Source organism: Chiroxiphia lanceolata, chromosome Z, assembly GCF_009829145.1.
Source record: "Chiroxiphia lanceolata isolate bChiLan1 chromosome Z, bChiLan1.pri, whole genome shotgun sequence".
Classification (NCBI taxonomy): domain Eukaryota; kingdom Metazoa; phylum Chordata; class Aves; order Passeriformes; family Pipridae; genus Chiroxiphia; species Chiroxiphia lanceolata.
The window spans coordinates 27,495,133-27,520,505 of NC_045671.1; the positions used below are offsets into that span (position 1 = coordinate 27,495,133).

Genomic DNA, 25,373 nt, shown 5'->3' on the forward strand with positions numbered 1-25,373 from the left:
ATGACATGATTTAGATCACATTTTAATCTGTTACTATTTTAAAAGGCAAGGAGAAAAGTCCTCCAAAGGAAACTTTCTGTCAAAATGGAATTTTGTTGTTAGTATTCACTCAGATAGACAGTGCTTGTGTGACATCCCTTATTTTGGACTACAGTGTAATAAGTGACATTATACTTTGATGATATCATAAAGAAAAAAGTCACTCAGAAGACTGATCAGAACAAATACCTGCCTGGTTTAAAATGTAACAGACTCTGGGTTGTGTGCTCTTCATATATGAATGTCAGAAATCACTTTTCCCAATCTGTAAATTCTCCATTTATCAACAATAAAACAGAATTAAGAGAATTAAGAATCTATGCTACATCAGTGGTCCCAACTCTGCAATTGATGTACATAATGTAATGACCATTTCCATGTCCATATAATATGAAATATCATACAACTTTATTATTCTCAGCATCTAGTATTTTGAAAGGGTTTCTTGAACTCATTAAATTCTGGAACATGACTCCTTTTCATATAACAAGGATGTATAACTGGAGTTGTAACACTATTCTAGTTTTTTTAATGGATGGATAGAAATATGAAAAACTACTACGAAAAGGTATCTGGCTTAGCAAAAGCCTTATGGTGTTTCAGTGAAAGATGAAGATTTGTGTTTCTCAGCACTCAAGATCCAACAGTTAGCAAAAACTTTATAACAAAGGAAAAAAAAAGAGTAAGCATGGTATATTAAGGCTGAGAGCCTTGAGTCTGAAATGTGATTACAGTCATTGGACCTTCATTATTCAGAACTGTTCCAACACTTAGAAATATGTAACTGTCATTTCTGTTGTCTCTGCTCAGCAGCTAAAAGTAAAAATTAAAAATAATCTTATTTCAGATGCAAATTCCTAGCTAGAGAGTGTTATATGAGTTACTACAGTGTTGCTAATATTAGCAGAAGTTATGATGTAATTTATTAGAGCTACATAAAAGTCGCTTATCAAAGGAACTTTGACAGGTCTCAGTGACCTCTTAAGTCTATCAGCATACCTTGCAGTCAAAAAAAGAAGAGCCTTTAGAGTTTTGTCATACTAGTGTGGGTGGAGGGAGGGAATATTGTGGAAGAAGTCTGACAAGTAGTTGACAAATAGTTATTGAAATTTGAAAAGCTGACAATATCAAACATTCCTGAGTGACTCATGCTGTATTAAACTAACTACAATAATCACTAAGATTTCCAGATATGTAGGAATCTAGGATTTCTCGAAAATAGACATGAAGCATGTATGAATCAACTCCTCAGTTCATATGATATAAAGTTGATGTGTAAATTTGAACAAATTTGATGTCTCTGTGATTCAGGCTTCCTACATATGAGATCAATCATAGATTTACAGTTTCAGGAATTTTCCAAGAGAGCCTGGAATACAAGTTTTGTTAGATAGACACTGGAGGATATTGTTATAGCAGTTAAGTCGGAAATGACAATTTAGCTGATCAAAGTAATAGATCTACACCAACTTACCACCTCAACACAACGTCCTCACAGCGCAGTCAACAACTGGAGGATTAAAAGTGTAAGACTCTTCAAGATTTCCCTGAAATAGAAAATCAGACGTTTTATTTGTCTTTCTACAGCAACACCAGTAAATTCTGGAGGCTTCAAGAAATAGATAAATTAATATATTGGTGATAAATAACTTCTGCAACAGATATCATTGAAGGGCAGCAAAACAAAGTGGAATTTCTAGAGTAACTCTGATGTAAATGAGTATAAATCATAAATTGTCATACATAAAATTATTTAGTTATTTGTAATGAAATTATCTGTATTTGACTGAAGAGTTTTTTAAAAAAATTGTGTTTTAAACACTTTGTCTTAATTATAAACACTTTCTTGCTATGTGACTGTGCTAGACAAATTCTTTTTCAATTTACTATTTACTTGCACAGGCAGTATGTTATTTGGTAAATTACCTGCAGTTTCTGTAAACAGAACTGTAACCTTGTCAATAGTAAAATTAACTCATCACATACCATAAAGTAGAATCAATCTCTAGCATATGAATATCCGTTCAGCTCACTAATTTAACTCCGTCTCACTAAAAATCAGGCTTATGAGGTGGGCCTGTGCAAACCTCATAATACTTAACTAGGCCAAATGCAAGGTCCTGCACCTGGGTTGGGGAAATCCAAAGCACAAGTACAACCTGGGCAGAGAACGGATTCAGAGGAGAAAGATTTGGAGGTGTTAGTTGATGAGAAGAAAAACACGATCCATTAATGTGCAGTTGCAGTTCAGAAAGCCAACCACAACTTAGGCTGCATCAAAAGGAGCGTGGTTGTGGGAAGTGATTCCCCCCCCTGCTCTGTTCTCATGAGACCCCCCATCTGAGGTACTGCATCCAGGTCTAGGGTCTCCAACACAAGAAAGATGTGGACCTGTTGGAACAAGTCTAGAGGAGAGACACTAAGTTGACCACAGGGCTGGAACACCTCTCCTATGAAGATGAGCTGAGAGAGTTAGGGCTCCTCAGCCCAGAGAAGAGAAGGCTTGAGGGAGAACTTATAGCACCTTCCAGTATCCAAAGGGGGCTTACAAGAAGGCTGGAGAGGGGCTTTTGACAAAAGCGTGTAATGATAGGACAAGGGAGAATGACTTTAAGATGAAGGAGTATAGGTTTACATTAGATATTAGGAAGGAACAGGTTGGCCAGAGAAGTTGTGGACTCCCAGTACCTGCAGGCTTTCAAGGCCAGGCTGGATGGGGCTCTGTACAACCTGGTCTAGTGGAAAGAACTAGATGATCTTTAAGGTCCCTTCCAACTCTAACCATTCTATAACTCTATAATTCTATGATCTTTCCTAGGAGTAAAGGCTCAGAAGGGTTATGCTGTTCAATCTGGAGAAGAGAAGGCATTGACATACATAAACAACCGAAGGGAAGATACAAAGAAGATGGAGTCAGGCTCTTTTCTTTGATGTCCAATGACAGGACAAGAAGCAATGGGAACAAGGAAACACAGAAAGAACTGTATAAATATCAGTAAACGGCTTTCTTACTGTGAGGGTAACTGAATGCTGAAGCAGATTGCACAGAAATGGTTGTGGAATATTCATCTTGGAAATACTGAAAAGCCATCTGGACAGGGTCTTGGGCAACCTGCTCTCAGTAGATCTGATTCAGCAGGGAGGCTGGCCCAAATCCAGCCTCAACCACTCTGTGATACTGTGATATTTTATTCATGGCACTTAAGAGTTTGCATTTTATTGACCCACCTGGGCAGACTGGGATTGATAGGCACCTTCTACCTTTTTATGTATCTCAATGGTGATGTTCAGAGTTCACAATATCCCTAAATGATTCAGGAAAGAATAAAATTAAATAGCAAAAAATAATGAATAGTGATCAAGGACGTTTCACCCTAAAAATGCTCTTCTCCTAAACTTTAGGAAAAAGTAGTCTATTTTTGTCATACTACAATAACAGTTGCAGTGATTTATTTTTTTTTAATGCACTGCATATGCAACACAAAGTTGTTGAGAAAAGGCAGGTAGAGAACTTTTGTAAAAGTAAAGAAATGTTAAGTAATATAAAATGCAATGGGAGTATATTTGGAGCATTTATTTAATATGATCTCGCAGTGCCTTCAAATGTGGTGCAGCATGCTTGTATGGACTGAGTTAGTTATTTTGAAGTCAGAAGCATTTCAATATCTGTCTTATTTTCCACAGTCATACTGGAAGCAGAGTGAATACAAATATGCAAATAATAATGTTGTTGGTGCTGAAGGCTGAATGACAGGGTTCACATGACTACCTTGAATACACAATACACATTTTGTTACATTTTAACACTGCTGTGTTTATGGTACAGATTTTTTAGGTTGACACTATGCACCAGTTAGCATTTCCTTTTTGTATGTAAAAGCATCAATTAATTTTTTTTTAACTTAAGTTGCTTAATTAATTATCACATCATAGGAATGCTGGTTAAACAATATGAACTCCTAAAATGCATTCTGAAAACTGGCACACTACCCATGCTCCTTTTTCATAAACATATGCAAATACGAGATTCTTCCCCTCTTTTATCAGTCCCCTCTGTTAGTCCCCTATGTGTTTTAGCTGCTTGTATTGAATTTTTCTTGCTCTAAGTATATAGGCTTTTATCACTTGAAAATTATGAACCTGTCCAGGTTCATAAACTCACTGAAAGACTATTTTTATGTTCAGTATTTTCCTTTTCTGTTAATACTTCTAGTTTTCTTCAACTATTCTTAAAAAAAAAAAAGCAACAACCACAAAAAAACCACAAACAAAACAAAACAGTAATTCTAACCACAAAAAGTAAAAATAATGCCTAAAATATATTCTTAACTTTTTAACTTGCTAAGCACAAGAACAGTCCAGTTTAAATAGATTAATTTATTGGTATTTTCTGGAAGAGCAATAAACACATTCTCTGTACATTTAAAAGAAAGAGGAAGAACCATTTCAAAGTTGTGTAAGTGGGACAGAAGTCCAGTGAGGTTAACTTTTTCCTATATTTGGGGGCATGCATGCCTTTCACCTCCACCTCGCCTTGCACTGTTCCTTTTCTACCTACCATTCCATGACTCTTTTCTATTCTTTCTCAATTTCTTTTAATAATTTCACTGTTAGGGCTCATTCAATTTTCATCTCAGTATCATTAAGGATATCAGTATATCAGCATTGCTATGAGTCTAAATCACAGATGATAAACCCTTGAAAATTGACAAGATCAACAGTATATCTGAATATCCTATGGTAGCTCTGGAAACTCCTCTATTAGGGTTCCTAAACTTGCACACACAGAGAAATGCCCACTACAAAGAGAATGGTACATTACATTGCTACAGATATCAAGAGAATGATATTGTTACCCATCTCCAAAGGATCAACAGGTTTGTCCCTGCTTCAAAATAAAATAACTTATAAAATGACTTAAATTTTTCTTAAAAATATTCACCTTCCCCAAAAATCCGTTGTGTCTCCAGAACATTTATTCCTTACATCCAAGTATAAAATATATGAAAGCAGATGTCACAGCCTCCCAACCTTGTTTCTAAATCATAGTGTCACACAATGTTAAAAGCCATGGAGAGAAAGGACACGGTCTGTGCTGAGTGGCTGTCAGCAAATTTAGGAGGCAGACAGTTCTGTTAGATGCTGTGTGACCATGGCCAGGCCTCTATTAAGAGTAAATTTTCCTCTCCGATACAATAACTGCCATCAACAGCATCTGATAATCATTCTCAAGATGTGTAAGTACACACTGTTTACTCGTATCTTTACAAATATTATGAACTTCAAAGATGCAACATAAAGACTGTGAAAAATGTGTAATTCTCAAATGAAGTTTAGGGTAAAATATTCCTTATCTAACCATTTACTTTTATTCAAGAAACAACATCTTTGGCTCCAACAGCAACACACAAGGAGAAAAAATATCCATCCCTCAAATTAAAATATGTAAGTTTGAGCTATTATATAAAAATCAGGAATTTCATCATACAGCAAATCTGAGGCTTAATTTAGCTCAATCAGTTTTCTTAGAGAATGAAAATATAAATTTTTGCAAAAAGACTTGTTAAACGAGGGAAAAAGTATTTTGGTCAAAAGTAACCAGAGTGTATTCCCCATTTCTAGAGATAATGGGTAAGTAGATAATAATGTAGATGTGCAAGAAGGATATGGAAATAAGTTGATTAAGGATTTTATATATGATGTGTTTTATGAGAATGAAAGGTATTTTTTCCTTAAATGTTTTCTGAATCCCTAATTCATTATCAGTCCAGGCTATTCAAGGTCACCTGTGTATTAATTGTAGAAAGCCAGTAGCAGATGATGAAGCTAAGAGAGGCTTATTAAGACCTCTCACCTAACCTGGTTTTCACCAACAGACTGAAACACAATCTCCCTCTTAGTGGTATGGTACAGGGAGGAAGCCTTCCAGGAACAACTTTACAGCCAAGTAAATCAGTGTTTCTCCTGTAAAGGCATTCTCAGTAGCATTGTTATTAAGCGGTAGCACAACGAAGAATAGTATCAAGAAACGTGGCATTGTCCCAGTGGGAATGTAGTAGCACGGGAAGCAAAATAGAGGGGTGTTAGGCTGCTATTCGGTAGAGATTTAAGTTTTAGTAAACAGGACCCTGCAGATAGATAAAAGGAAAATGTGTTTAACCATTTTTCACCTATTAGAATAGTATTGGAGTTCTACCTTGCATTTGACAATTTCTATTCCAATGCTGCAACAAACCCAAGCCATAGAAAGAGCTCCTAAATCATAGGGAAAAGAAATTAGTAGGGCAGATAGTACTGATCTCTTCTATGAAAATAACTGTCAAAAACATTACTATAAATGCTAGCATTTGGTCTTCATGAGACAGAAGTTCCTGGCAGACTTATCACAGACTGAGGTGAAAGCAGCTGCAAGGGCTGACCCAGGATGTCAAAGATTTGGGCATCCCTTAAAGCCTGGCCAGATGCAGAACCCTTCCTCTGCCCGGGTCCACTGAGGCCCAGCCAAGGCCCTCCCCACTTCTGAGTGCTTCAGCCCACACCTGTCCTGCCTGCAAGGTCTGAAGTTCATGCAGGTAATCAGAAGGCTAAGCCATGGACTTTTAAGCAAGAAAGAAAGTTTATTTTGGGGACGCTTGCAGCTGCACGAGCTCACAGCTAGGTGGCAAAAAACCACACAGCACAGGGCCTCTTGGCCATACATATCAAAGGGCTCTTAGACATGAGCAGTCCTGCTTTCTGAGCCATTCTCTTTCCCTCCTCCATTTCCCTTCCCCCACTTGTAGGAAAGGAATAATTCTTTCTGCACCTTGTCAGGTAAGAGAGTTGTCTCTTCGGTCTAGCAAGGAAGCAGCTCTAAGGGAAAGCCTTGGTAGTTGTTCTCACGCCTTCTCTCAACGTATGTGCCTTTGATCACATTAGCTTTCTTGAGCAAAGAAAAATTTCTCAACCAGTTCACCTCACCCACTGCTTGTGCGGGGTCCCTCCGCCCCCCACACTGCCCACATTCCCTCATGGCACTTCTGCAGGACAGCCTGGCCTCCCCACTACCCCTTTGGATCCTTCACCTGCCAGGGGACTGCTCTGCCCAATAGGCAGAGCTCTGCCCAACCTGACGTGTCTCCAACTCCCAGATTGTCCTCCTAGGGGTATTACCACTCCCACAGCACCTTCCTAAGCCTAAAGCCACAGGTGGAGCTTGGCCCTAAGACCAAGCCATAGTGCAAGGCTCCACAGGTGTGCCAGAGGCTGCCCTGCAGCCTGGCCTGCCGGGTGCCATGAGGCCAGGATTCACAGCAGTGCTAGAAGGCACAGTCAGACATCATGGGGCAAGGCCCCATGGCTGTGCCAATGCTTTCCCTGTGATTCCCCTAAAGCCAGCTGCAGCAGGGACTAGCCAAGGGCTCTGCACACAGCTGCAGCTTGAGCTGGTTATTAGGCTTATTTTTCCTCCTGGTCCCTGTCACTAGGAATCTCTAGGCTGACCCTGCGCTCTCTTCCTCTTGCCCCTGTGCTTCACTTAATTCCATATAAGCCAACCCTGTCTTCTCTGACTTTGCTACAGGCCCCTGCTGCTGCCCAGGCTCCAGGTCCCACTCCAAAATGGAACAAATTGAAATTAAAAGTATTGTTCTTTCTTTGTTATGTGGAATAAGTATTTCCTCCCTGCCAAAAATTTTACTTGCTAGACACTTTGAAAAAAGTTGAATTTTCCAAGGTGTTAAAAGTTTGATTGTGGTCTTCCTTCTGCAGTATAAAATTAACCTGAATCTTTTTGTTTCAGGTATTTCTGGTATTTGGAAAAGTATCACATAGTAGTGGGGGAGGATTGTTATCAACCTGTCTCTTAATTATTCAGTTACCAAAGCATGATAGAATTAATTCCTATATGAACTTTATTTTTACAGAAAGCCTCTACATTAATATACTGCCTAGTCAGTAAACTTTCTATGGAGAAAACTGTTGACACACATTTTCCCAGACTACTAGGCACAGAAAAGCAAAACCAACTATTTTATGTGAACTAACTTCTTGTATCTTGGAGACAGTTGTGGTAGGGAACATACTCTGTACTTACCTATAGTTAAAAGTTATTCTCTTATAAAACCCACAAATCTTCTTAGTATAATTAAGGATTTAGTGAATGAAGTGTATATACAAATTTCCTTCTGTTAACTGCCCTACTTATTTTTTTCCCATTTAAAAATATTCTATTTCTATGACCATTTTTATTTTCTATGGCTTCTTTTTTTTCTTTTTTTTTTTTTAATTCTGCTCTCATATTGTTTTCTTTACATATTAATGAATGCAAATAGCACTCAACAGCATTTGGTATTTATGAAAATGGTATATTATCATGCCGTTTTCAAGGCCTCATAGAAACCTTTGTGATCACCTGTATCTGCGCATAATTGAGTTTTTTCAGCTAGATCGATCCACCACTTGTTCTGGATGTCACGGAGTTTCTGTTGGAGCTTGCTGCATGCGAGACGAAAGGCTGTTTTTCTTGCGTGACAGGATGGCAGTGCAAGGTGTGCTTGGTGGGCGGTTCTCTTCTACCTCAACAAGTCTTGGATTTCTTGGTTGTTTTCGTCAAACCAGTCCTTGTTCTTCTTGAGGGAGAACCCTAAGGATTCTTCAGAGGATTGCAGGATGCTGTTTTTAATATGGTGCCAGATTGTTTCAGGAGAGGAATCTGCAGAAGCTGTGGGAATGTTTTCGAGCCTAGTTTGAAGGTTTATCTGGAAACTGTCTCTTACTGTGGCTGATTGGAGATTGTTAACTTGGAGTCTTCTCCTTGGGATGCTGCCCTTTTTGGTTTGAATTTGAGCTTAAAATTGAGTTTACAGCGCACAAGCCGATGGTCTGTTTGGCATTCTGCGCTGGGCATCCCGCGGGTATGGAGGACATCGTGGGCATCTCTCTGTCACACCAAGACATAATCAATGAAGTGCCAATGCTTAGAACGGGGGTGCATCCAGGTTGTCTTCAGACTATCTTTCTGCTGAAAGATAGTATTAGTGATGGTGAGCTGTTGCTCTGCACAGAATTCTAGCAGAAGTCGACCATTATCGTTGCAGTTTCCAACACCATGCTTGCCTAATACTCCTTCCCAGGCTTCAAAATTCTTGCCTACTCTGGTGTTGAAATCACCAAGGATAATGATCTTATCATCCTGCTCTATGGTGAACTTGCCACTGGCTGCCGCATGAGAGGAGCCCCGAAGAAAAGATACAAGGACTCCCTGAAACAACATCTCAGCCTTGGCCATATTGATCACCATAATTGGTCTACTCTGGCCTCAAATCGGGAGGCCTGGAGACACGCCATCTATAACGCAGCTGTCTCCTTCGAGAACACACGCAGGATCACTCTCGAGGAAAAAAGGCAACGCAGAAAGAACCATATCTTGCAGAATACACCATCTAAGGAGTCTTTCTGCTGCACCTTTTGCAATTGGATATGTCTGTCACGTATTGGCCTCATAAGCCACCAGCGTGCCTGTAGCAAATGTGGATAGTGCCTTCCCAAATCTTCGTTCACGAAGCCTAGCCATGATATTATCATGCAGAAATTGTTCATAATACCTATAAAATAATAAGGGAAATCTGCTAGAAAGGGGTCAACAAATATATCACCCAAATGCTACAAACCAGGTATTGGCAAACTGAAGCCACAAAAATACAAAAGTAAATGGGGAAGGAGAGGAACCATAAAAAAAACACTGGAAATTTTGCCATTTTTTCCTCTGGTCATACACCAAGAATGAGTTATGAAATAGATCCCAGGGCAGGACTGAAGTAAATTTTCCCTTTTGAACTGTGATTCTACTTGTTGTGTAAGTCAAGAACTATTGTCTAAATAAAACATCTGACACATTATGAAAAATGTGAAATTGATACACATTCAGAAAGTTGTGCTTTGTAGGGAAAAAATCTTTACACCTATATACCTCTTAAATGTATTACTGTTATACAGTGCAATTTTCAAAAATACAAACACATGAATGGAATTCTCCAGTGCAAAAACTCTTGATGAGTGTCTGCAAATTGAGATACCCACTTTAAGTCCTTTGAAATGATTGTATAGTCCAGTACTGTCTGAGTGAAACCAAAGTTCCCAAGGACTGGCTTACAAAAAAAAGGCCAAAATGTTATTTTACCTAGTCCTGTCACCTCACATAATCTCACAACTATCTCTCTAACCCTGTCTGAATATGACATACTTCTACAGGCAATTGATACAGGTGATCTTAAACCACAGGTGGTAGCAAATGCAGGTGAAAAGGAAAAGGGCCAGGAATTCTCCAAAGCTATGTGATGTGGCAAGAAAAGCACAGTTTTCTTTATAAAAATAAAAATATGAACTAAAGGAAATTAACAACTAAACAGTAATGTTCATGTTACAGAATTATAAAAGATCATTCTATGGTTACCAGTGTACCTTTCCACTAGTACATCCATTCTACATATAACATAGCTAAGAAACTGTCAGCAGCAATTTAAAGCTCTTTCATAGTACTTTTATACAAATTCATGTTTTCTAATTAAGTCCTTTAATCAAATTTGATTAAAAAATGCAATATCTTTTTAGGCTAAACAAAAAACCCCAAAACAACAAAACTCTGCAGCAAATAAAATGCTTTGTAGTATTAACTGTTTTATTGAAATCTGGATTATAGTTGCATTGTTTAAAAGTAAGCACAATATCTCTTATCTCTCATATTTGTCACTAAAGAAACACAGCATCAGTTAGGATTCTCTCAGACTTCTGTGTCATTAGCCAGTTTCAGCTTTACTCACAAGTCCTTTAAATATCAAATAACAAGGAAATTGATGGTAGTGGAAGCATTACATATATAATCCTCTGATTATATATATAATCCTTTGATTATATATGTATGTTTGATCATGCTTCTTATGTATAACAATAATTTAATTGTAATCAGATACATCTGAATTCTAGAATGGTTTATTCATGTATTAAGGTATATTTAAACACAGAGTTCCATGGAAGAGGGATTATGATCAAGTTAAGTCTGTGCATAGCTGAATAAACTTTAGGATAGCACCCTAGGCAATTGCTATTTCAGTAGTTACACTGGTTTTTTTCAGCAGCAAAAAAAAAAAAGTGATTGCAACACAATTTTTTTTAAGGCAGATTTAAAATAAAATCAATTTATTACCTACAGGAGGTTGCAGCATACACCTGAGTTAATTGGCATATTTTTAAATGTCTATTTGTAAGTATGTCTTGAATGAAAAGACACTGTGATCTTCTGTGAATAGAGAAGAATGTCTGGGCAAGACTCTCCTTTAGGGAGACTGTGTGTACCCCATCCAATACCACTTACACCTCAAATGTGCCAAGTAAGAAGAATTACTAGGAATGACAGGTCCACTGCATGGAAATCCTTACAAATGCTAAGTAAATTCCACAGCAGTTTCAGGTTCTTGTAGCTGTAAAATTAATTTAAGCAGTGCAGCCTATCACCTAAATGCAGATTTAATTACAATTTTGATCCACCTTCTTTTATCTGAATTGTCGATATGGCAAACTAATTGTGACACAAGAGTTAGATGCCTCATCTTGGCTCCTTTCATATGACTTAGTGATACCCATTGTGCTTGGTTGTTTTGAAAATTAAAACTGGTAAAGAATAGTCTGTGTAAGCAATTCAGCCATCAGCTGGGAAAAAAAAGTTTCTTAGCAGCAGTTTCTGCTTAAAATGATTGCAAATATTTAGTCATAGTTGGGGTGGATGGAGAGTTACTGCCATCTGCTGGAAAGATTCCTTTCCCGATTAAAATAAAAGTAAAGTTTTGTTTTGTTTTGTTTTTTTAATGAGTAATGAAAGATTAAAACTATTACCATTGCTGAAATTTAGGTGCTTAACATCTGTGCAACCATCTAAACACTCATTATTCTAATGACATCAAGACTGTAAAATTATGAACACATGGACCTTAATCCCCTTTCAGTTCCATGTCTGAACAGGGGATTACATAACTAAACCACATTAATAAATATGAACTAGAGGGCATAAGTTCTTACAAAATGAGGAAAACAGAGGATGAAAAAGCAGACAGAAATTAAAGAAAAAAAGGCCTCTGCAGAAAATCTTTCAATTTTATGGTATAAATTTCAGTACTACTGTTTCAGTCATTAAGATACGCAAAAATATTATTTGAGGAAAAAAATTCAAATGCTTATGTTATTAATACATAGAAGGGATCTCCCAGCCAATATCCACTCTTCTGTAAGAGCAAGCAGCTTCAGAAAAGAAGAAAAACAAGCAAACAAATAAAACCAAAACCAAAACACACGCTAATTTTGTTCACCTGCCAGAAGACCTCTGCTTAGGTCACAAAACATGCATCACATTCGGTAGTTAGCACTGCAAAGACACATTAATGCTGAATATTAGAATAAGCAGTGAAATGTAGCTTACAGAGCACTGGACATTTTTGAGGAGCTTTTCTATCAACATTCTGAGTTCTGTTTCAGCTATGTATAGTCCCCAAAACCAGACAACACTCAGTACTTCTTCCCAGCTCAATGTCTTTAAATGTCAATTTTATATCAGCCTGCTGAAGATTTCAAGACAGCCAAGTTAGATGTTGAATGGTTCAGAACTGTAATTTGGACATGAGTACTCAGCCTCACACATTTGCAAGTCTAAGCCAGAATGCCTATAGACATACATATCTACCCGAAAAGATTTCATGGTTAGTCCCTATTTGCTGTATTGAGACTACCAGAACTCTATTGGTACCATCATTTCATTAACCTATTTACATTTGCCTAGAAATTAATGCAGCTGTGAAGAAATTGTAGACTAGGATGAGGAAACCAAGCCAGTTAAATCATTGGAAATTTTGAGGTGGGATAAAGACACGGAGTGTGTAATGGTTGGCTAGCTAAAGGTATTCACAGCTGAGGAGTGTGGTAAGAGGAACTATGATTACATAGTCAAATAATAGATTGATTTCAGGTTATCATGCCTGACGTATTTGCTGTTCCAAAGCAAGAAAACTTACACCAAACTATAATGTAATTCAAACTGCATGGTGAATCATTTACTTCCTCCTATGCTGGGAGTTTACATTTCATATCTTTTACCTCTCATCACATTACCTACAAATAGCAGCCACTACATTCAGCACACTGGAGTTTCAATCTAAGTGATTATTTATGGCACCCTAACCTTGTCTTTAGGTCCAGTGTTCATTACCCTGGTACTGACAGCTTGAAAGTGATTGACAGATGAGATGTACTGGAAGAGCACCTTTAAATGTGCACAGAGAGGCACACATCCACCCATTTTGTCAATTTATTCTGAAAAGCAAGAGCAGTATGTTTACTCTCTGTGTGAGCTAGGTTCTGAAAAGTAAAAAATTTGCAGATAGTGTTCTGTGGTTGGCAGCTTCCTGTATACATATTGTACATATATACCATATTCTTATTTGTCTACAGAGTCACCTTAGCTTTTTCTAGGTGTTATTTGGTTAACTGCAAAGAAAAGAATTTCTCAAAAAGTGGGATGCATCCTAATGTGAAGAATGATCAAGAGGTATACCAGCTGAAAGAATTATAGCGACATCAGTGTGAGACTGTACTTGGTCTAGCTAGAGAGAAAGGAAAAGCAGACACAGCAAAATGTGTGAGAAATGAGGTAAGGAAACCTCGGTGTAACCTTTATGATTAAAATTCCTACATTCAGGATAAGTTGTAAACCTTAATTGTAACCGTATTTTTTCTGAAGTCCAGAAGACCTACGAAGAGATTAAATGTCAGAGGTACACTCAGACTTAATGCATGCATGGACAAACATTATGTAAACATTTTGTCTAGAAATGTCAAAAAAGATCAAGAACTTTTGGAAAACATCTTCTCTGTGATTTTATGCAACAATACAGTGAATCTGTGACACACTTTTGAAAGAAATTGAGAAACTCAGTCTGGACAGAGTTGTTCCTTGTAAATAAATGTAAAAAAATGTGCAAGGCAGGTTCAGTCTCTTACAGCATAAATAACTTATCATTTTGTAAAAGAACATCGCATTTAGCTCCTTGATCTATTTTGCAAAGTGTCCAGTCCTGTTAGAAGCCATGCATGGAATAGAAAAACAGAGACACTCATATTTTCTATACCCTTTGATCTTAGTCATCTTCTTTCAATACTACTTACGAGAAAAGGCAAACCTGCTGACTTGCTAAAGCCACTAGTCTGTGCTATTGTATAAGAAATCTATATTACAGTAACTTCCTTAAAAATACAGTTATAATAGTTTTTATAAACATGTTTTGTACTGTTAAAAAATGCCTACTAAATTTTTTGGGTAAGTTTTAGCTTTTATTGTCCCACTATCTGCTATATCATAACAATCTTGAATTACAAAGTGTATCATATTCAAAGTAGCAAATTTGTTCTAGTTCCATTTTGATCTTCTACTAGAAATAAAATGCTGTATTAGACTAACCGAGGTATTAAATCTTTCAGCTAGGTACTATAACAATTCAAATATGAAATAGGAAGACTACTTATTGATTAAGGATTGAGCTAAAGTTTCAAAAGGGTGTTAATGCTATTTGGAAGTTGTATTCCACTATAATACAGATGTTTTCAGGGGTAGGGGAAAAAAAAGGTCTTGCCTTATAAATGTGAAATAAATATTCTCCTTTCTGATTAAAAACATGAATTTTGCATTCTACCATAAGGTGAATTCTTTGCTGACGACACCTCTAAGCAGCTTTCACAGAAAGGATGGCCTGCAGCTGTTTTCTATTACTATCTCTGCAGATAATATCCTTATCAGGAGACAAAGATAAGCCTTTCTTGTTGCAATAAATTTCAGATCTACAATATCTGTACTCTATAACTATTTCTACTTCCCCTGTAAGTTACCTCTCTCTGTGAAAAATAGAATTCTCCAAGTATAAATGAGGTATTTTACTCATATTTTTAGTTTTGAAAGAACTAAAAGTATATATAACCTTCAATGTAGCAATCCCAGAAACTATGTGTGCTCATCAGATGCTTGAGAATCCAGCAGGACAATTAAATGTTTCTGTCACATCATCATTTTCATTCCTTGTCAAAACAAAATATCACAGGAAGTCTATAATTCTGGACTACTTAGTTAAATTTTATACAATTCTCTTTTTTTTTTTTTTTGAATTAGAGCCATTCCTGTCACACAGAGCCTTACCTTTAGAGGTTTAATAAGCTCAAATTACAGTCAAGCAATCTAAAGCATTTTTCAGGTAATAGGCAGATCAAATATTCATGAAAATGGGTAACTCAACTTTAAATATCCATGGACAGTTTGTTTCCATGATTGTTTTACTACCCATACATTGCCAGATGTGACATGAGAAGTGTTTAATCATTGCATAGCAGAAACGCAATTTTGAGTGAGTCAATGCAAACTCAACTTGCATATAATATGGATACCATTAGTTATTTAGCAGCCTTACTCACATGCTACACAAATAGGAAGTATATTTCACTTCCAAAAAATGTGAAATTAAACAATGCATGAATTTTTCTATGTGTTTATTTTTACATGACAATTATAGTTATCATTCACAGGACTGAATTTGAAATGTACTTATTAAAAAGAAAGAAAAAACAATTATAGGCTTTAACATTTTGATTTACTCAGAGAATCGAATGGAGAAGTCAAAAGGACAAATCCCAACCTACCTCTTTTCCTGATGCAATTTTATGGCAGGAATTACCACAGTCTGTATATGATCCAGTTCCAGTTCTGGACATCAGGAAGATATTGTCAATTCATGGGAAGCTTTAGCTACAGAAGTATCATTAACCTTAAATGTGTCATGCTGGAAATATTCTCTACTTTGAACTCATACGTATATGCTCTAGTCACACCCTTGTGAAAGACTCCACTCCCAGGTTTGCAAGGCAGCATTAACAGTCCTTCCCCAGTAAAAATTCTATTGAAATAAACTGATTTTCTAAACCATAATTCTGGTATATTGATCTGAACACAAGCATGTTTTCACAAATTTAAAGTATATTTTGTTATTTTTAATTAAATTTTTAAAATTATTTTCATAATTGAATAGGGAAAATTGCATATTGCATCAATTAGAATACTATTTGCTCTAATTTGACTAGTTTGATAATTTTTTCAAGCCTTAGTTGCAAATATGACAAGAAATAAGCTTACTGTTCTAGTTCACTGTGAGGAAAGCCAAGTCCACTATTGGAGTTGACCTGAAATGGAGCAAAAAGGTAAAAGGAAAATTTTTGGGTTATGCAGGGAGAAGGCCAAGTCTGCACACTGTATTTTTTGAAAGGTAAAAAAATTTGATGTCTTAGTTCAAACATTCTGACTTTCTTAGTGTCAAAATGAAACTGTATATATATTTGTGAAGTTAGTCCTACGGAGAGTATCTTTGCCTTCACTTTCATATACATGGGATTATTGCTTTATAGAAATATGGACTCTGAGATTTTGGAAAAATGACATAAAATGGTAAGAAGATGTCCATTAATTCAATCCCTCATCATCAAGGAACTTCTTTTACTTTATTTTGTCACATGTGCAGGCTATACTGTATTGGGTTTACACAGGAAGGTTTTGATAATGAGAGTGCTATAAATGTGTCTTCTGTGAGGAGCTGCTAGAAGCTTCCCCTACATCTGATAAAGCCAATGCCATCCAGGTTCAAGATGGACCTGCCACTGGCCAAGACAGACCCTATCATCAATGACAGCAGTGCCTCTGGGATAACAGATTTGGGAAGGGGAAAAAGCTGCTGTAGAGCAGCAGCTGTAAACAAGGAGTGAGAATATGTGAGAGAAAAACAGCTCTGCAGATGCTCAGGTCAGTGAAGCAGGGGAAGAGGTGCTCCATGTACCGGAGTAGAGATTCCCCTGCAGCCCATGGTGAAGACCATGGTGAGAGAGGATGTGTCACTGCAGCCCATGCAGGTCCATGGTGAAGCAGATATCCACCTGGAGGATCCTGCAGAATCCCATTCTGGAGCAGGTAGATGCATCCAAAGATACCCCATGGGAAGCCTATGCTGGAGCAGGCTCCAGGCAGGAACTGTGAGCACATGTAGAGGGCAGCCCAGGCTATAGCAGGTTTGCTGGCAGGACTTGTGACTCTCTGGGGGACCCATACTGGAGCAGTTCATGAAGAATTGCAGCCTGGGGAAGGAATCACATTTGGAAAGCTCATGATGGACTGTCTCCTGTGGGAGGAACCCCACATTGGTGCAGGTAAGAGTTTGAGGAGGAAGTGGCAAAGATAAGGTGTGATGAACTGGCCACAACCCCCGTTCCCTGTCCCTCTATACGCTCAAGGGGAGGAGGTGAAGCAATCAGAAGTGAAATTGAACTCAGAGAAGGGAACGAAGATATGGAGTTATTTCTCATTATCCTATTCTGATTTGATTGAAAACAAACTAAATTAATATTTCCCAAGTCAAGTCTGTTTTGACTGTGATGGTATTCAATGAGTTATCTTTCCCTGTCCCTATTTCAATCCATAAGCCTCTCTTTGGTATTTTCTCTCCCATGTACAGCTGAAGAGGGGAGTGACAGAGCAGCTTTGTGGGCACTTGACATCCAGCCTGGGTCAACCCACTACAGTATATACCATCACCCTTTCAAAAGATCTTGGATGTTAGTTTCATACATTTTTTTAGGCTTAAATGCTAGAGCTTTAATGCCTGTAGTTGAATGGGAAACTCATAAGGTGTGAAGTTAGTGGATTTACAAGGACTCAGCACACTGAGTCCTCAGACCCCTCAATTTCCTCTGAAGTAAATTCTGTATGAGGTTATGACCTACAGTGTTGTAGTGGAGGAAAGCAAGAACTGGTTATAGAGCACCAATTTTGTTTGCTTTGGCAATCTGTGTAATCTTACATTTAACAAGGAACTAAATCAGAGGTGTGTATCTAAGTAAACTACTGTATGATAATGGAGTATTACATGAAAAATATGTCAAAAAACCAGGCAGACTGCCCAAGCAGATTTTACTAGTTAAAAGTTTGCTATGTGCTGGTCACACTTTCAGTCATGTGACAGTTATGCACATGTCAGCTATCTGAGGTGGCAAAATTCATCAGTTTAAGCCAATAGTCTTAATTTTAGGATATGTGTATGTGAAGGTCAAAATTCAAGTAAATACAGCCCTGACCATTGTCAATACTAGTAATTATATGAATGATAACATAGAGAGAACATGAATGTATATGTACTCCATTAACTGTTATGAATTTTCTCACCAGTGTAACAAATCAGTTTTCTTTATTCAGTACCTATGAAAGTAAGACTGACAGACATTTTCTAATTTCCTTGAATAAAGATTAGCAGTATTACATTTCAATTACACTTCTTAGCCATCAAACTGTTTAGAAACCAAAGAGCATATTCAGAGGGCTGGTAAGCAACCCTGCATCAGTTGAATTTCCCCTGTCTGACTCCAGTAATTTCATTACCTCTCCAAGGCTTCTCCCCAACTGCAGTGACATAGGCAGGGTCTTAAGAAATTTACATTGCATTCTATTATTTATTTATTTTTACTGGTGACTATTGATGTTCAAGGCTTATGGCTAACGATTAGAAGTAATGAAATACATAATACAATGGCATAATAATGTGACCTGAAACTATCCAGATTCTTCTATCCTCAGGTACTGTGCTGTGTTAGTTGCTGCCTTTGTGGATTGCTTTTTTCAGTTTCTTTACACTAACACTAACCTGCTTACTTATCTAGGTATTTTGCCATATACTAGCTACTCTTTTTGTGTCTAATCCATCATATTGGAGGTAAACTTGCACACACACACACCTTCTTTGTATTCTGCTGTTAGTTTTCAGCTCTTGATGGCTAATTGGTAATGCTTAGCAGTTTTTTTAATATATTCAAAAGGAGTTGCATGACTTTCACAATCTCCAAGAACAGGGAGAAGATGAAAAAGAAAAACAAAAAAAGCAAAAAAGAGGGAAAATACATTTCTGGCCACAAGGATGAACATGTGTAGTCTGTTATGTAATCTGTCCTCAAGTCTCATTAGCAAAAAGAAATCCTCCATCTCTACTAAACCTCCCACTCCATTAACCTGTGTTTTTTCTTGTTTCATTACAAGAATTAAGATGAGAAAATAGACTTTTAGTTATTATTCAGATGTGTGAGAGAGGCATTAAATCTATTTCTGCAAATAACAGATATTACAAGGTTTCTCAAACAAACATTATAAAGTATAGGTGTAATTTGTTTATAACAGCAACCACTATATAATCCAGAAAACAAAAAGCTCTAGGGAGAACTGCAGCAACACGAAACTGATGTGAAAAATGGTGAAGGTAGAAATGGAGATAAAACACTGATCTCTCTCTCAAAAAGCAGAAGTACTGTATATTTTGCTGAGACCAAGATTCCAACTTTTGCCTTCAGGAAGCTGCTATTAGGAAGGTTGCCCCAAAGGACTGAGATATAGGAGGATTGGTGTAACTCTGATGTCATGATCTAGAATGGACAGACCCAGTTTTGAGATTGAAGTCCTGTAGCTACCAGCAGACTTTTGTGTCAATGCAGCTGTCCAGGATGTCTTTTAAAAAAAAAAAAAAAGTTCAGCTTTCGTAGATCAGAAAAATCCTTCCAGGTGTGAAAACAGCTCCCTGTTCAATGCTCAGAATGGGTGCAAAGCAGTAGTTGCATAGCAGTCAGTAATATAATGCCTACAATCTTTTTGTTATTTCAGCTGAATGCGGCATAATAAATTAGGTCAATGTTACAGTGTTGTATGCTTTTTCTTTTTTTTAATCAGAGAAACATTGCTCTCATTTTTCTGCACAGTTTAAATAAAATTTGGGGTAAGAAAGATCTTCAGCAGATAGAAACTGACCTTGCACTTGTGGCAATTAAACTCTGCTGTGGATTTGGTCCCTGCAGGGTACACCAAGATTAAATTCTTCCTTTATTATTAGTGTTCTTCTCTGTTATAGCTGCGTCTGCAGTGTAGGACTATATAGCATCGAATACTGAAGGCTTGGTAACATAACAGAATTGGAGTCTGGTGGTTAACAACTTCTAAATCTCCTACAATATTAATTCCTTTCCCCCTCCTTTATTCCTTTTTATCCATTTGTTCTAGCTTCCTAAGCTATTGTTTTAACTGCTTTCCTTCTTTTAATCAGGATGAAGTGAAGAATGCTTGCCTTTTCTTACTAATATGCATGATGTGCCCAGAATACCTTGTAACAAATCTACAGAGATTACTTTGTTGATAAAGAGAATACCCAGCACATACACCACAGCCAAAGAATGCTTAATATAAAATTATTTGCTTTGTGGAGGGAATAATGGAAAACCACAAACAAGCATTATCATTTATTTTCTTAGTTAACAGTCTCAGAATGATGAAATGATTTTGGTTATAAGGGACTTCAGGAGGCCTGTAGCCCAACCTTCTGTTCATAGCAGGGTTGGTCCCTAATTCAGACAAGGTTGCTCAGGGCTTTGTTCAGCTGAGTCTTGAAAACCTCCAAGAATGGAAATGGTACAATGCCTCTGGACAACCTGTTTTACATGTTGGGCTGTCCTTCTGGAGAAAAGGTTTCTCCTCTATAACCTGAGCCTCTTATTCTACAGCTTGTGTTACAGCCTTTTAACTTCTTGCCACACACCACTGTGAAAAGCCCAGCTGCATCTCCTTCATCCCCCTCCAACAGCACTGTTGAGTGCCCCTGAAGCCAACCTTTCTCCCAGTTGTACTGGCCTGGGTCCCATAGCCTCTTCTCATAGGGCAAGGGCTCTAGGCCTCATCATCCTGGTTGCATCCCCTGAACTCACTCCACTGTGTCCATGCCCTTCACATATTTGAGGGTCAAAACTGAATGAAACAGCTAGATATGGTCAAATGAATGCAAAATAGAAAATAACCCCTTCTCTTGATGTCCTGGCTCTGCCCCTTTTCATAAAGCCCAGTATGTTTTTGGACTTTGCTACTGGGGTTCGCTGATTACTTCATATTATTGTACTACAGTCATAGTTTCAAAATATGGATACCTTAATCTAACTTTTCCATTGTGCGCTTTTTTTTTTTTTAAAAACACATCAATTCTTGTGTTGCATTGAGAAACTTTAATCACTTTCTGTGCTGCCAGTGACACAGCAATTTTCTTTACCTATGCCAAGGGACAGCATGCTGCTGCTGCATACCAAACCTTATAATCTTTCTCTAAATGCTGTTAAAGCAATCTTTTCTATATCAGTTGTACTCTTTGAACTTTTATCTACTTCACTGTTACAAAATCATTCCTTTCCCATGTAAGAACATTATAGGTACTCTGAACTATTTCCCAATTATGTTATAGGTACTCTGAACTCTTTTACAATTACTGACAACTTGCAAAGTTATGTCAAAACTACTTCACTTGTGTTGTTATTTTTAATATCAGTAGTGATTGTCTGTATAAAAAACCCAAAACGATCTTGTCATGTTATGGTCCTTTCCCACTCAATAAAATTATAAAAATCAACATCTCTTGAGGAGAAGATCATGCAAACTAAAAACCAACCAACCAAAAAAAATGTAAAACAAAGAAAGAAAACATAGATGTATAAATTTTTAAATTCACTATAAATATGTGTAAGGCTATCACTTCATGCTTTAGGCTGTAAGGAATACAGAGAAACTGAAATAATTTCTGGACTAGTTAGCATGTACCTTACATCTGTCTATAAACGAGAAATATAACCAATGCCTACTTTTCACAAAAACTAGATATTAATATATTAAAAATGGATGCCATAAAAACTGAAACCAAAACCTGATTACTTAGAGTCATAGAATCAGAGAATATATTGAGCTGGAAGGGACCTTGAGTCCAGTTCCTGGCTCTGTGCAATCACACCACGTGCCTGAGAGCACTGACCAAGTGCTTCTTGAACTTTGTCAGTCTTGGTGCTGTAACCACTTCTCTGGGGAGCCTGTTTTGGTGCCCAGCCACCCTTTGGGTGAAAACCCTTTTTCTTATATTCAGCCTAAACCTCCTCTGACTCAACTTCAGGCCATTCCCTTGGGTTCTATCACTTTTCACCACAGAGAAGAGATCAGTGTCTGCCCCTCCTCTTCCCCTCCCGAGGAACTTGTAGACTGCAATGAAATCTCCCCTCAGTCTCCTCTTCTCCAGACTGAACAGACCAAGTGATCTCAACCACTCCTCATAAGACTTTCCCTCCAGAGCCTTCACCATTCTTGTGGCCTTCCTCTGGACACCCTGGACCCCCATGTCCCTTTTCACAGAGGTGCTCTCCCCCGTCTTGTTCCCCAGTCTATTCACACAAGCAGGGTTGCCCTGTCCTAGATGCAGAACCAGGCACTTGCCTTTGCTAAATTTCATGTGGTTGGCAATTGCCTATCTCTCTGTTTTGTTGAGGTTTCTCTGTGGGGCCTCTCTGCCCTTGAGGGAGTTGACATCTCCACCCAATTTAGTGTTGTCAGCATATAGACTTAGTATTCCTTCAAGTTCTGTATCCAGTACCCACCATTTTTTTCCAGTGAAAGTTCTACTACCTAAGTACTTAGGAATTTTACAGCTATCTTTTAATAACAAGTACAATGTCTAAGTTACATCACAGAGATAACAGTAACAGTGTATCATCCTTGATTCTGTTAGGTGAAAGATGATATTTTCCAAGAATATTTTGAACAATCATTTTAGAGTAAAATGTTTCAGCTCATCATAGGTTCCAGTGTTTGTTCTTTTCTTCTGAAGAGACATGAAATACTACTTTATATCACATATATTGCAATCTTCTCTTTAGTTGCCATTCACAGAGTTTGACATTGTTGCTTTAAATTGACATATAATCTTTAAAACTAGTACAGGATTTTCATAAAGAGAATTTGCATCAGTTATATTTTTCTTTCCTTTCTATTTGCTTTACTCAAAAAGTTTACCTTAAATGTGTATAGATTCATCATTATGGAACAGAATGCTGTATCTCAAAGTAATTCCCCCTATGGATTCTCCTGAAACTGACAATGAAATGTAAGCAAACTCTTGTCACAAACAGCCTGAACTAGTGATGTATGTGAAAGAAAGAATTCTTATTAAATATTGGACAGATTCTCTGTGCATTTCAGTACTGTCAGAGGACACTCATGACTTTATTAAGTACAAGAGTAAGAAAAAATCCAAGTATTAGACTCAATCCTGATGGCGTGAAAGTGTTTCAAGTGTGAGTAGACACGATGTCAGCATTGAAGATGAACATGTTTTATTGCTTTATTACATAGTTCTATTTCTCCTAAGTACTTTTAGCATCCATAACATTTTCATTTATACTTCAAATTATCTGTATCTACCATAAACCTACTCTGATCTGTTTGTGTGAAAATATTCTGAGTCTCTATTTTTCTTAGGCTTATGGATTCAGAGCGCGTAGAAAATTCTTTGGGGAAGGGTTATTTTCAGAAAATTGTCTAGCTGTTCGAAAGATGCAAGTGCACTGAGCCTTGGGACAATAAGACAAGCAGAAAAATGTGATTTCATCAAAAAGTTATTGAAGAAAAGGTTAGTTATTTTGTCCTTGGTTGTTTAACAATCCCTTTGATCCAGAACATTGCTATGTGGCCACGAGGGTCTGTCCATGCAGATTAAATTTCAGGAGTCCGAACAAACTCTCAGGAAGCTTCATTTAAACATTCACTTAAACTTTACTTAAGTCTTTGTTTAAGCTAACCAACACCAAAATTGACTTGAGGATGTGGATCTAAGAATTCAGTGGGCTTACTATTATTCTTATTTAGCTCAAGGTTTTTTTAAATGAAAATGTGGATTAATATATATTTCCAAATGTTAGAGTCACTTAAAGGAAAAGTAATTAAAATGTGACATTGCAAAATACCATGAATTTCAGAAGAAGAAGGGAAAAGTTCCTTCTTCATTCAAGATCAATGAATATTGGCAAGGAAAAAAAGCATATTTCACCATCAACAGTCACAATTTTAAAGAAATAATGAAAATTATTTATGAGAAATGCAATATTCTTGCAATATTAGAGATATTTGTACTGGTAGAACTAGCTGCTAATTTCTCAACATGTTGTACAGTGTTCACAAAGTGAAGTGTCTTCCCTTGTTCTGAACTAATTAAGCATTTTATTACCAACAGCATATTTTACATAAATATCTTTTGGAATAGCATTTAAAAAAAGAAAAAATCCCACAACAACAACCCCATTAATTTTACTAGTAATTGCTTTTTATACATCTACCTAGCAGCAGATAAAATGCCCAAATCTATACTTATGTACTTGCTCTTGTGAAGTATCCTAATAATCTAAAACCCCACAGATCTTCCTAAAGTATGCCATATTTTTTTCTGTCTTTTTCCCATTAATTCCTATCAAAACATGAATAACATTGTAGGTGTAGAAAACCTTTAGAAGAAATAACGAGGAGAGAGAGTTAAACACCCAGTCAAGGAAACTTTTGCTGCTAGAGAAAATCTTTAACATGGGAAGAAATTAGTTTCTCATGCAGGGTGCTCTTTATCTGTCTGCTGAGAGGTAACTCCCTTGTTACAAGTGATAAAATTCTCACAGACATGCCTGGAGGTCCCCACAAGAGGGGCCAGGCAGGCCATAAAGAACAGGGGGAGAATTCATCCTGAGGTTTTACTGGGCTTCCCTTTTCACCTTTTCATCCAGCTGTATTGATCATTTAGACATAATGCAAAATAAACTGTCAAAATAAACTTAAAATTAAATTTTGTTAAAAAGGGATGCATAGTTTTGAACACTTTAATCAGATTTAACAGGTCATTTGACTGATTAGTTTTGAAATAAAATAAATGTATTCATTTCAGGGACTCAGGATAATTTTGATTTTTATATGACAATAAGACAGTGCTTCCTCTCAGCATGACTGTATGCATTTGAGTAGACAGATTTTTCTTTCTCACAAGTAGATATGAATATCACCTACTTTGTTTATAGCCCACTGACGTCTTTGTAGTTGAAGTGGGAACAGTTGGGTCAGAAACTTTCAGTAAAAATTCTATGTATCAGTGGCTGCATACTCCCATGGAAGAATTTCCAGATGAGCTAATTACTCTTTCAGGGCATCAGTGGAAAGTCATTGCTTCTGAAAAATTTATCACTGTTTATTTCCTTTTCTTCTCTTATCTGAACATCAAATGTTTCCTGAACTCAAGACAACCCAAGCCGCTCATTTTCCCTAGCAAGTCACTGAAGAAATTCAAAGCTGTACATGTTGAAAGGTTTCCTTTCTATCTCTTCTGCACCCCAGGAATAAAGAGCCTACTGATCAATACAAT

The 25,373-nt window shown here is 37.2% G+C and overlaps 1 protein-coding gene across 42 annotated transcripts in view; it reads right to left on the reverse strand.

Moving 5' to 3' along the window:
- Positions 1-25,373, reverse strand: part of PTPRD (protein tyrosine phosphatase receptor type D) — a 1,166,099-nt gene that overhangs the window by 914,886 nt on the left and 225,840 nt on the right. For all 42 annotated transcript variants that reach the window (XM_032676409.1, XM_032676411.1, XM_032676410.1 and 39 more), the window contains exon 3: positions 1,514-1,586. The gene's annotated coding sequence lies outside the window, so the exon portion shown is untranslated. The remainder of the gene's footprint in view (positions 1-1,513; positions 1,587-25,373) is intronic.